This window comes from Giraffa tippelskirchi, chromosome 3 (genome assembly GCF_054371585.1).
Source record: "Giraffa tippelskirchi isolate mGirTip1 chromosome 3, T2T-mGirTip1v1.2.pri, whole genome shotgun sequence".
NCBI lineage: Eukaryota > Metazoa > Chordata > Mammalia > Artiodactyla > Giraffidae > Giraffa > Giraffa tippelskirchi.
Genome location: NC_137277.1, coordinates 108,299,686 through 108,313,189, shown reverse-complemented (window position 1 = coordinate 108,313,189; position 13,504 = coordinate 108,299,686). Strand labels below are relative to the sequence as shown.

At 37.7% G+C, this 13,504-nt stretch overlaps 1 protein-coding gene across 14 annotated transcripts in view; it reads left to right on the top strand.

Annotated features, from left to right (window-relative positions):
• The window catches only part of LYPD6B (LY6/PLAUR domain containing 6B), a 229,257-nt gene that overhangs the window by 79,732 nt on the left and 136,021 nt on the right, over nt 1–13,504 (top strand). The window lies entirely within an intron of this gene.

The window sequence follows — 13,504 nt, the reverse complement described above, 5'->3', positions numbered from 1 at the left end:
GTCTTTAAATCAAGCAGTTGTTTTTGTTTTACTGGGTACTTTTTATTTACATATGAATTACACAATCAGCCTGTTACTTTCTATAACAAGGCTGTTGATGTTCTGACTGGGTGGTATTAAGTCTATACCCTGGAGAAGGAAGTGGCAACCCACTCCAGTATTCTTGCCTGGAAAATCTCATGAACAGAGGATCCTGGTGGACTACAGTCCATGGGATCGCAAGGAGTCAGAAATGACTGAGCACGCACACATGCGTGCACACACAGACACACACCCCCACCCCGAGTTTATAGACTGATTAGTGGAAAATTGCAGATTTAACAGTATGAGCTTCCCAAGTGGCTCAGACAGTGAAGACTCTGCCTGCAATGCGGGAGACCCAGGTTCAATCCCTGGGTTGGGCAGATTCCCTGGAGAAGGAAATGGCAACCCACTCCAGTATTCTTGCCTAGAGAATCCCATGGACAGAGAAGCCTGGTGGGCTACAGTCCATGGAGTCACAAAGAGTTGGACATGATTGAGCAACTAGCAGTAACACTAATCTAGCACTAATACTAATCTATGAACAAGTCCATAGCTCCATTTATTTAGGTTTTCTTTACTCTGTTCCAGGAATGTTTTGTAGTTTTCAGTAAACAATTCTTTCACATTTTTATTAGATTTATCTTTCAGTGTTTTTTAAATTGTATTGTAAATGACTTAAACATTTTTTAATTTCTTATTGTTGCTAGTGACTAGAAACACAATTGATTTTTGTATATTGATGTATCCTGCAACCTTACTAAAAGTAGAAGTAACTATTTTGAGGATTCTGTTAGATTTTATACATATATAATTGTGGTGTCCTCCAATAAGATGGTTTTACTTGTGTAAGTCCGTCTAGTCAAAGCTGTGGTTTTTCCGATAGTCACGTATGGATGTGAGAGTTGGATTATAAAGAAAGCTGAGTGCCGAAGAACTGATGCTTTTGAACTTTGGTGTTGGAGAAGACTCTTGAGAGTCCCTTGAACTGCAAGGAGATCCAACCAGTCCATCCTAAAGGAAATCAGTCCTGAATATTCATGGGAAGGACTGATGTTGAAGCTGAAACTCCAATACTTTGGCCACCTGATGCAAAGAACTGACTCATTGGAAAAGACCCTGATGCTGAGAAAGATTAAAGTCAGGAGGAGAAGGGGATGACAGAGGATGGGATGGTTGGATGGCATCATTGACTCAATGGACATGAATTTTTGTAACTCCAGTAGTTGGTGATGGACAGGGAAGCCTGGTGTGCATCAGTTTGGCCACCTGATGTGAAGAACTGACTCATTTGAAAAGACTCTGGTGGTGGGAAAGATTGAAGGCAGGAGGAGAAGGGAATGACAGTGGACGAGATGGTTGGATGGCATCACCGACTCGATGGACATGAATTTGAGTAGGCTTCCGGAGTTGGTGATGGACAGGGAGGCCTGGTGTGCTGCAGTCCATGGGGTCGCAAAGAGTTGGACATGACTGGGCAACTGAACTGAATTTTATTTGCAACTTCTTGATCCATGGTTTATGTAGAAATGTTTAGTTTCCAAACATTTGTTTAGTTTATAAATATTTGGGGGTTTCCCAGAGATCTGTTACTGATTTTTACTCTAATTCCATTGTAGTCAAAACTATGACTTGAAGTATTTTAAATCTGTTTAGGCTTGTTTTATGGCCCAGGATATGTTCTATCTTGATAAATGTTCCATGAGCTTGTGAAAAAGTGTGTATTCTACTTTTGATTGGTGGAGTATTCTGTAATTGCCAGTTAGGTCAAGTTAGTTGATAGTATATACTTACTGATTTTCTGTCTACTTGTTCTACCAATTAATGAGAGAGGAGTATTGAAATCTCTGGTTATAACTATAGATTTGTCTATTTTCTGTTGCATTCCAGTGAGTTTCTGTTTCATATATTTTGTAGCTCTGTTAATAGGTTCATAAACATTTAGGATTCTTACGTCATCTTGACTAATGACCACCTTATCAAATGGCCATTTTTAATCTTGGAAATATTTCTTTGCTCTGAAATGTTCACTATTTGTTAACACTGTCACTCCAGTTATTTATTTATTTATTTTAAATACTGGGGCTAGCATGGTATATATTTCCCCATTATTTTGTCTTTAATCTGTTTGTTTTTACATCTAAAGTGTGTTTCTTATAAGCAACATGTTGTTGGGTCTGTCTTTTTCATCCGGCTGACAACCTTTGACTTTAATTTGGGCTGTTAGACCACCTATATTGAATGTGATTATTAATATAGGTCAGTTTAAGTTTTTGATCTTACTGTTTGTTTTCTAGTAATACCTTTTTCCCTTGTTCCCTTTTCTTTATTTTTATGGATTCTTTTGAAGTTTAAAAAAAACACTGCATTTTAGTCACTTTGCTGACTTATTAGATATATCTGTTTTGTTTTAATGGTTGCTTTAGAGTTTATTATATGTCTTTAACTTAGTCTAAAGTGGTATTTTTCACTTACTGTATAAGGATCCTACAATAGTATACTTTATTTTTACTTATTTCCCCAGCTTTTATGCTACTTTTTCATGCATTTTATTTATCTGTGTAAGTAAAAAAAATGTATATGTATATATAAGAAACCCCACAATTCATTGATATTGTTGTTTAAATAGTTATTTATTAAAGAGATTTAAATAATAAAAAATATAGACAACAGCGCTGTATTATAATCATGAAACCTGGTAAGAGATGAGAACTTAAGTATCTCAACCACTAAAATAAATGGTAATTATGGGGACTTCCCTGGCAGTCCAGTGGTTAAGACTCTTGTTTCCACTGCAGGAGGTGGGGTTTGATCCCTGATTGAGGAACTAAGTTATCACATGTGGCACAGTGTGGGGGGAAAAAAAGAATTATGTGATATGATAGTGGTACTAATTATTGCTACAGTGGCAATCATATTACAACATACAAATGTATCAAATTAACATGTTGTATGCCTTAAATTTAACAGTGCTATATGTCAAATATATTTCAATTTAAAAAAAGAAAAATTTTGGATAAAGTGTGTATTTATCCATGTATTTCTGGTATCTTTCATACTTCTGTGCAGATCTATACTTCTGCTTTTCACTTTTATTCTGTTTAAAAGACTTCCTTTGACAATTTTTTAGTGCAGATCTTAATGCTTTTGTATTTCTGAAAAAGTTTTTATTTCCCCTTTGTTTTTGAAATATATTATTGCTATGTATACAATTTTCTAGGTTGATAATATTTTTCCTTTCAGAACTTTAAAAATACTGTTGTCTTCACACTTGCATTGTTCCTGATGAGAAATCTACTGTCTTAATCTTTGTTCCTGTGTATATAATTTAGCTTTTTTTCTTCTGGCTACTTTTAAGGCTTTCTTTTATTATTCATTTTGAGTTTGATCATTATGTGTCTTGCTATAGTTAGTATTCATGTATCCTGTCCTTGAGGTTCATTGAGTGTCTTAGATCTGTCAGTTTATAATTTGCATCAAAATTGGAAAATTTTTAGCCTATATTTCCTCTGCCCCCTACCCTCATTTCTTAAGGGAACTTCAATTACATCTTAGATAACGAAGTTGTTTTTCAGTTTATCAATGGTCTGTCCATTTTAAAAATTATTTTTTCTACCTTGTTTCATTTTGGGTAGTTTTAATTACTTTGTTGTCAAGTTCTTTAATTACCTGTAGGGAATCTCAGATTAGCTTGTCAAAACTGAACTCTTGAGAGATGGGGAGGAAAGATGAAATTAAGAATGGCATCCAAGTTTGTTTTTTTTTTTTTTTGCTAGTGCTTGCCCCTCCCTCCCCCCTTACCAATAAGAGAAATGAAGTTGTCATTTACTGGAATGGAAAAGACTGGGAGAAGAGAATCAAGAGTTCAATTCTGAGTGTTTGAGGTTTTCTTTAAGTTGTCAAGAAGGAAATTGGACATGTAGGTCTGGAGTTCATGGGAGAAGTATGAGCTGAAACCTGGGTTGAGAGTCATCAACATATAGAAAACATTTAAAGCAAAGCCTGGATGAGATCACCTAGGGGTAAGTATAGATGGAGAATGAAAAAAGGCTGAGAATTGGGGTTATCCAACATTTAGAGGCCAGGGTAGATGAGGAAGAGCCATTAAAGGGGATTGAGCCCTGGGATCCCTGGGGCCTGCAGCCAGACTCTAGGAACCAGCTTTGCCGTCCAGTAGTCTGGGATTAACCCCAGAATCTGGCCTCACCTGCCAGTGGGTGGGAAACAGCCAGAGCCTTCTGGACTCTGGCTTCACCCAAACATGAGCCAGCACTAGCCCTTGGGCCTTCTCAGGTTCTACAATGAGCTACCTCATGACTGGCTCCACTAAACAGCAGCTAGAAGCATCTGCACAAGGCAGGGCCTGAAACCAATCAGATGAGAGGCCAACCGAACCTACCAGACCATCCACATAGCCTGCCACAACAGAGAGACCCATGTAGCCTCTTGGGGAAAACCCCTAGAGCTTGGGTGATGAGAGGGGACTGCACTACCGGGATGCATAGGACATGTGCCAGAGAAGGCCACTTCTCCAGAATCGAGAAACACAACAAATTTCCACACACATAACCATACAAATAGCAACTTAGACAAAATGAGGCCGTGGAAGAACATGTTCCAGATGAAGGAAAAGGAAAAACCCCTAGAAGAAGAACTAAGCAAAGTGGACATAGGCAATCCACCCGAGAAAGAGTTTTGAGTAATGATAGTACAGAAGATCGAAGAACTAGGAAGGAGTGAATGTATAGAATGAGAAGTTAGAAGTTTTTAAAGAAGAGTTAAAAAAATATAAAGAATAACCAAACAGGGATGAAGAACACAATAACTGAAATGAAAAATAAACTTGAATCAATAGTAGACTAAATGATACAGAAGAATGCATCTGTGAGCTGGAAGACAAGAGTAGTGGAAATCACTGCTGCTGAACAGAATAAAAGAAAACAGAGTGAAAAGAAATGAGCACAGTTTGGAGACCTCTGGGGCAATGTCAGATGCACCAATATCCACATCATAGTGGTCTCAGAAGGAGAATAGGCAGAGAAAGGGCCTGAGAAAATGGTTGAAGAGATAATAGTTGGCAACTTCCTTAACCTGGAAAAGTTAAAGTCAGCCAAATACAGGAAATTTAGAGTCCCACCCAGGATTAACCCAAAGAAAAACACACCAAGACACATTGTACTCAGAATGAGAAAAACTAAAGAATACTCAAAGCAGCAAGGGAAAAGCAGCAAATAACATACAAAGGAACTCCTGTAAGGTTTGTTGTTGTTTTTGTTGCTAAGTTGTGTCCAACTTTTTGCAACCCTATGGACTGTAGCCTGCCAGGCTTCTCCGTCCATGGGATATCCCAGGCATGAATATTGGAGTGGGTTGCTGTTTTCTTTTCCAGGGGATCTTCCTGACCCAGGGATCAGACTTGTGTCTCCTGCATTGGCAGGCAAATTCTTTCACCACTGAGCTATCAGAGAAGCTCTTCTATAAAGCTATCAATTGATTTTTCATCAAAAACTCTGCAGTCCAGAAGGGAGTGGCATGATATATTTAAAGTGATGAAAAGGAAAACCTTTTGATACAATCAAGAATGTTCTACCTGGCAAGGCTCTAGTTCAGATTTAACAGAGAAATCAAAAGCTTTATAGACAAGCAAAAGCTAGAAGAATTCAGCACCATCAAACCAGCTTTAGAATAGTTGTTAAAGGAACTTCTCTAGGAGAAAAGAAAAGGTCACAATTAGAGACAAGAAAATTAAGAAATAAAAAAGCTCATCAGCAAAGGCAAATATACAGTAAATGTAGAAAATTATCCACACCCAAAGTTAGCAGGGAAGTTAGAAGATAAACATAACAAAATCATTTATATCTACAATAAGCAGTTAAGGGATATACAAAACAATTAGATATAAAATATGATACCAGAAACAGTAATCATGAGGGGAGGAGAGTACAAATGCAGGGTTTTAAAAATGCATTTGCTATCAAGACATCAGAAACTTACAACAATTATATATATATATATATAGACCATTCAGGTATGACCTAGATCAAATCCCTTATGAGTATACAGTGGAAGTGACAAATAGATTTAAGGGACTAGACCTGATAGACAGAATGCCTGATGAACTATGGACAGAGGTTCGTGACATTGTACAGGAGACAGGGATCAAGAAAATCCCCATGGAAAAGAAATGCAAAAAAGCAAAATGGCTGTCTGAGGAGGCCTTACAAATAGCTGGGAAGAGAAGAGAAGCGAAAAGCAAAGGAGAAAAGGAAAGATATTCTCATCTGAATGCAGAGTTCCAAAGAATAGCAAGGAAAGATAAGAAAGCCTTCCTCAGCGATCAGTGCAAAGAAATAGAGGAAAACAACAGATTGGGAAAGACTAGAGATCTCTTCAAGAAAATTAGAGATACCAAAGGAACATTTCATGCAAAGATAGGCTCGATAAAGGACAGAAATGGTATGGACCTAACAGAAGCAGAAGATATTAAGAAGAGGTGGCAAGAATACACAGAAGAACTGTACAAAAAAGATCTTCACGACACAGGTAATCATGATGGTGTGATCACTCACCTAGAGCCAGACATCCTGGAATGTGAAGTCAAGTGGGCCTTAGAAAGCATCACTACAAACAAAGCTAGTGGAGGTGATGGAATTCCAGTTGAGCTATTTCAAATCCTCAAAGGTGATGCTGTGAAAGTGCTGCACTCGATATGCCAGCAAATTTGGAAAACTCAGCAGTGGCCACAGGACTGGAAAAGGTCAGTCTTCGTTCCAATCCCAAAGAAAGGCAATGCCAAAGAATGCTCAAACTACCGCACAATTGCACTCATCTCACATGCTAGTAAAGTAATGCTCAAAATTCTCCAAGCCAGGCTTCAGCAATACGTGAACCGTGAACTTCCAGATGTTCAAGCTGGTTTTAGAAAAGGCAGAGGAACCAGAGATCAAATTGCCAATATCCGCTGGATCATCGAAAAAGCAAGAGAGTTCCAGAAAAACATCTATTTCTGCTTTATTGACTATGCCAAAGCCTTTGACTGTGTGGATCACAACAAACTGTGGAAAATTCTGAAAGAGATGGGAATACCAGACCATCTGACCTGTCTCTTGAGAAACCTGTATGCAGGTCAGGAAGCAACGGTTAGAACTGGACATGGAACAACAGACTGGTTCCAAATAGGAAAAGGAGTAGGTCAAGGCTGTATATTGTCACCCTGCTTATTTAACTTATATGCAGAGTACATCATGAGAAACACTGGGCTGGAAGAAACACAAGCTGGAATCAAGATTGCCGGGAGAAATATCAATAACCTCAGATATGCGGATGACACCACCCTTATGGCCGAAAGTGAACAAGAACTAAAGAGCCTCTTGATGAAGGTGAAGGAGGAGAGTGAAAAAGTTGGCTTAAAGCTCAACGTTCAGAAAACTAAGATCATGGCATCTGGTCCCATCACTCCATGGGAAATAGATGGGCAAACAGTGGAAACAGTGTCAGACTTTACTTTTTTGGGCTCCAGAATCACTGCTGATGGTGACTGCAGCCATGAAATTAAAAGACGCTTACTACTTGGAAGGAAGGTTATGGCCAACCTAGATAGCATGTTTAAAAGCAGAGACATTACTTTGCCAACAAAAGTCCGTCTAGTCAAGACTATGGTTTTTCCAGTGGTCATGTATGGATGTGAGAGTTGGACGGTGAAGAAAGCTGAGTGCCGCAGAATTGATGCTTTTGAACTGTGGTGTTGGAGAAGACTCTTGAGAGTTTCTTGGACTGCAAGGAGATCCAATCAATCCATCCTAAAAGAGATCAATCCTGGGTGCTCATTGGAAGGTCTGATGTTGAAGCTGAAGCTCCAATACTTTGGCCACCTCATGCGAAGGGTTGACTCATTGGAAAAGACCCTAATGCTGGGTAGGATTGGGGGCGGGAGGAGAAGGGGACAACAGAGGATGAGATGGTTGGATGGCGTCACCGACTCGATGAACATGGGTTTGGGTAGACTCCGGGAGTTGGTGATGGACAGAGAGGCCTGGCGTGCTGCAATTCATGGGGTCGCAGAGAGTCGGACACGACTGAGCGACTGAACTGAACTGAACTGATTATATATATATATATATAGAGAGAGAGAGATTGCTATACAAAAACCTCACAGTAACCACAAACCAAAAATCTGTAATAAACACTCAAAAAAGGGATCCAAACATAACACTAAAAATAATAAATCACAAGTGAAGAGGACAGAAGAAAAACTTTTGACAAATTCAACATCCATTTATGATAAAACCTGTCAACAGAGTGGGTGTAGAGGACACCTACCTCAACATAATAAAAGCCATTTATGACAGACTCACAAGTAACATCATACTGAATGGTGAAAAGCTGAAACCATTTTCTCTATGACCAAGAAGAAGGCAAGGATACATACTCTAACCATGTTTATTTAACATAATATTGAAAGTTCTGCTGCTGCTGCTGCTAAGTCGCTTCAGTCGTGTCCGACTCTGTGCGACCCCATAGACGGCAGCCCACCAGGCTCCTCCGTCCCTGGGATTCTCCAGGCAAGGATACTGGAGTGGGTTGCCATTTCCTCCTCCAGTGCATGAAAGTGAAAAGTGAAAGTGAAGTCGCTCAGTCGTGTCCGACTCTTCGCGACCCCATGGGCTGCAGCCCACCAGGCTCCTCCATCCATGGGACTACCCAGGCAATGTTTAACAATTAAACGAGGAAAAGAAAAGAAATCCAAATTGGACAGTAAGAAGTATAACTGGCACTTTTTGTGGATGATACAATATTATACATAGAAAATCCTTAACACACCACCAGAAAACTACTAAACTCATTAAAAAATTCAGTCAGGTTGGAGGATATAAAATTAATATACAAAAACTCATTGCATTTCTATATACTAACAACAAACTATAAGAAAGTAAGAAAGCAATTCCTTTTACCAATGCATCAGAAAGAATAAAATACCTACAAATCATTCTAAGGAGATGAATGAAAACTATAAGACACTGATGAAAGATATCAAGGACAACATAAACAGATGGAAAGAAACCACATAGATTAGATTGTGTTCATAGATTAGAAGAATTAATGTTGTTAAAATGACCATATTAACCAAGACGGTTTACAGATTTAAAGCAGTTCCTATCAAAATATCAATGGCTTTTTTTTTTTTATAGAACTAGAACAAAGAATTCTAAAATTTGTAGGGAAACACAAAACACCCCAAATAACCAAAACATTCTTAAGAAAGAACAAAACTGGAGGTTTTGCACACCATGACTTCAAATTATATTATAAAACTACAGTAATCCAAACAGTATGATACTGCCACAGAAATAGACAAATCAGTGGAACAGATCAGGGTTCGTTTCTGGGCTCTCTATTCTGAGAGAATAGAGTTTAATTCTGAGAGAATATAGAGCCCAGAAATGAACCCTCGTTTACATAGATGATACATGATGAAGTAAAAATATACAATATTGAAAATATAGCCTCTTTAGTCAGTTTTAATGGGGAAACTGGGACAGTTACATGCAAAGGAATCAAATTGAACTATTTTCTCACATTATAAACAAAAATAAACTCAGAATAGATTAACAAATGTAAGGCCCACAACCATAAAGTTTCTAGAAGAAAATACAGGCAGTATACATCAGTCTTAGCAATATATTTTTATATATGTCTCCTCAGGTGAGGGAAATATAAAATTAAATGAATGAGGCTACATCAAACTCAAAAGCTTTTGCACAGTGAAGGAATCTTTCAACAAAATGAAAAGGCTTTCTACTGAGTGGGAGATTTTTGCAAGTGGTATATCCAATGTATCCAATAGTGGGTTAATATCCAAAATATGCAAAAAACTCATACCATTCAGCATTAAAAAGTAAAAAACCCCAAAGCAACCAGGTGGCCAACAGGTACATGAGAACATGTTTTTCATCACTTAATAAGGAGGGAAATGCAAATAAAAACCACAGTGACATACTGCCTCACACCTGTCAGAATGGCTGTCATCAAAAAGGTAGCAAATAATAAGTGCTGGTAATGATGTGAAGAAAACAGAACCCTTGTGCACTGATGGTGGAAAAATAAATGATACAGTTTCTATGGAAAACAGTATGGAGATTACTTTACAATATAAAAACAGAACTACATGTCATCCAGCCAGTCCACTCCTGGATATTTATCCTAAGAAAACAAAAACACTAGTTAGAGAAGATACAGGTACCCTTGCATTCAGCATTATTTACAATAGCGAAGAAATGGAAGCCACCTAAGTGTCCATTGATCGATGAATGAAGTTGTGGTATGTGTGTGTGTGTGTATGCAGAATAGAATATTACTCAGCCATAAAAATGATATCTTTTTCTAATTTTCCTTGTTATGACTTCTTAGATACAACCATCATTTAAAAGTGGACATTTAATTACCAAATACACGGGTTCCTAAGGTATCTTTGATATTAATTTCTCATTTTGCTATTTCTCACTTAAGTACTTTCTTCTCTGCAAACACCCTCTGTTGAGTTTTTGGTCTTCTAACTGTACTGAGGCTTTTAATGGCTAAGTCAAAGATCTCTCTTGGTAAGTGCCACATTGCACTTGAAAATATGTGGGTTATTTTCAAATATCTTTTGATATTGATTTCTAACATAATTCCACCGTGATAAGAGAACAGACTCTGTATAATTTCAGTACCTTTAGACAGTGAAAGTTTTGCACATTGTTTTATGTCCCTGGATATGTTCCATTGTCTCCTAGTTTATAGTCAAGTTCCTATGGGAACTGGGAGAGAATTTGTATCCTACTGTTGTGTGAAAATTTTATAAATCTTAATTATGTTTAATTGGTTCATAGTGCTTTTCAGGTGTACTGAATTCTACTTTTCTGTATATTCGTTCTATTAAATTTTGAGAGTTTGATATTGAAGAAAATAAAGGGCTTATAATCTTAAAAACAAAAAGAATGATATCTTGCCATTTGTAACATGGATGGACCTAGGGTTTTATGCTAAGTGAAATAAGTCAGAGAAAGATAAATACTGTATGATTTGACTTATGTGTAGAATCTAAGAAAGGGGACAAATGAGCAAACATAACTAAACAGAAACAGAGTTACAGATACATAGAACAGACAAGTGGTTGCCAGAGAGGAGGGAGGAATGAGGAGGGGAGAAGTATGTGAGATTAAGAGGAATAAACTTTCAGCTACAAAATAAATAAGTCACAGTTATGAAATGTACAATGTGGGGAATATAGTCAGTAATTACATAATATCTTTATATGGTGACAGATGACTTATCTTGATTATTTTGAAATGTATAAAAGTATCAAATCACTGTTGTATACCAGCAACTAACCTAGTTTTATAGGTCATTTATACTTCAAAACCAAACAAATCTATAGAAAAAGAGGTCAGGTTTGTGGTTAACCAGAGGAGGGGGTGGGAGGAAGGGAAACTGGATGAAGGTGGTCAAAATGTGAAAACTTGCAGTTACAAGACAAATACTAGTGGTGTTATGTACAATGTGATAAATATAATTAACACTGCTATACTATATATACATTGAGAATAATCCTAAGAGTTCTCTTCATAAGAAAAAAATAATTTCCTCCATATGTTTCATGTTGTATCTATATGAGAGGATGAATGTTCACTAAACAATGTGATAATCATTTCGTGATGCAAGTCATTATGCTGTACACCTTAAACTTAAGACAGTGCATGTGTGTGCTCAGTCGATAGTGCCGTATGTCAATTATATCTCAATAAAACTGGAAGAAAAAATTTACTACTTCCATTTAGTGTTACTGTTAAACTTAAATGGAATAGCATATGTTAAGTCCCTGGAGATTAGTAGGTTCTTGGTCCATTATTATTATTCCTCTTATCTTTCCATGTTTTCCAATGTTTTAAAAGGGACAAAATATACATTTTTTTCCGTGTCATTAAAAGTTAGAACCCCTGGAAACAGACTGGAACAACAGACTAGAAGCTTGTAAAGAAGGTGGTGTTGGTCCTGGTGAAATTATCTGGTGTCCCCTTTCTCTTTCAGAAGTGGAGGATGCATTATATGATCCCCCTATTTGAGGAATGCAGAACCTTTAAATGTTTTCACAGGACTCTATAGTGCTCCTGGGTGGTTTTGCTGAGAGTTGTATTTTAGGTTGGGAAATAGGATGGTGTTCCAGTGAGATTAAAAGGATATCCAGGTTAACGTCCAGATTTAAATTCTGCCATGAAGTTGAGAAAGATAAATAACATTGAAGATGGGAAGACAGACCCCTCCACTGTTAAGTTTTCTGTCCTGGTTAGGGGGGCAGTGTTATGTATGGCTTCCTGTTATAGGCCAGGGGGGAGTCATATTAAGTAAAATATGTTGCAAACTCTATTCAAGTGTATAGTACTTTCATGTGTATTATTCCATTTGAATCTCAACATATTCTCTAGTGTTTTATTTTTAATAGGAAAATAGCTAGTAAGTGATCTGGGAATAAAACTCATATCTCCTCATGTTCTTTCCCTTATGACACACATCTGGGAGGCTTCTCCGCTCTTGGGGTAGGGCTTTTACTGACAAGGACAAAAAGTGCGTTTAGGTGGTTTCCTGGAGTGAACTACATGGTTACATTTTTAGGAGACCAATTAACTTTACCATATAAGGTGTCTTTGCTATATAAGGTATTGAGAGGATGTAGGGTTTTGGACTGGAAAAAAATCCTTGTTCATTTCCAAGATGGAATAGTAACTGGTTGACTACTGTCAGATTTGGGTATGTGCCCCAGGTGCTGCTAGTGGTAAAGAACCCTGCCTGTTAGTGCAAGAGACGTAGGAGTCATGGGTTTGATCCCTGGGTCTGGAAGATCCCCTGGAGGAGGGCATGACAACCCACTCCAGTATTCTTGCCTGGAGAATCCCATGGACAGAGGAGCCTGGCAGGCTACAGTCCTTAGGGTCCCAAAGAGTCAGACATGACTAAAGCAACTTAGCACTCACAGCATGCATTTTTCTTGACGCTAGAAATTTAATTCCTTTCTCTTTCCCTCAGAAAACACAATAAAGCAAAGGGAAGGAAAGCTGTGGACAGAATTGTTAAAAGAGCTTCTTCAAGGGGTTGACCTGATAGCATCTGAAGCTCTTACTTAGTACCTTACTCACACACCAACTTCTAAATCAAGGATTACAGTATGGAATTTAAGAATTGAAAGAAAAAATAAGAGCTTATGGCTAATTGCTCTTTCAACTCTTTTTTTCTGAATATACAGTCTTTGGAGAAAAGTCTTATAAATAATTCTTTTATCTCAATGCCAGGCAATATTTCATTTTGATCTAGGAATCCAGGGTTTGGCTGTATATTTCTTTTTGAAAAATGTTAGCATTTTTTGCTGCTGAATTAAGTAACTAGTTAAAGAAAAACATCCTTATACAGCTCTTTTCTGCTGTCCTAAAACCATATCAAGACCCCACATAGC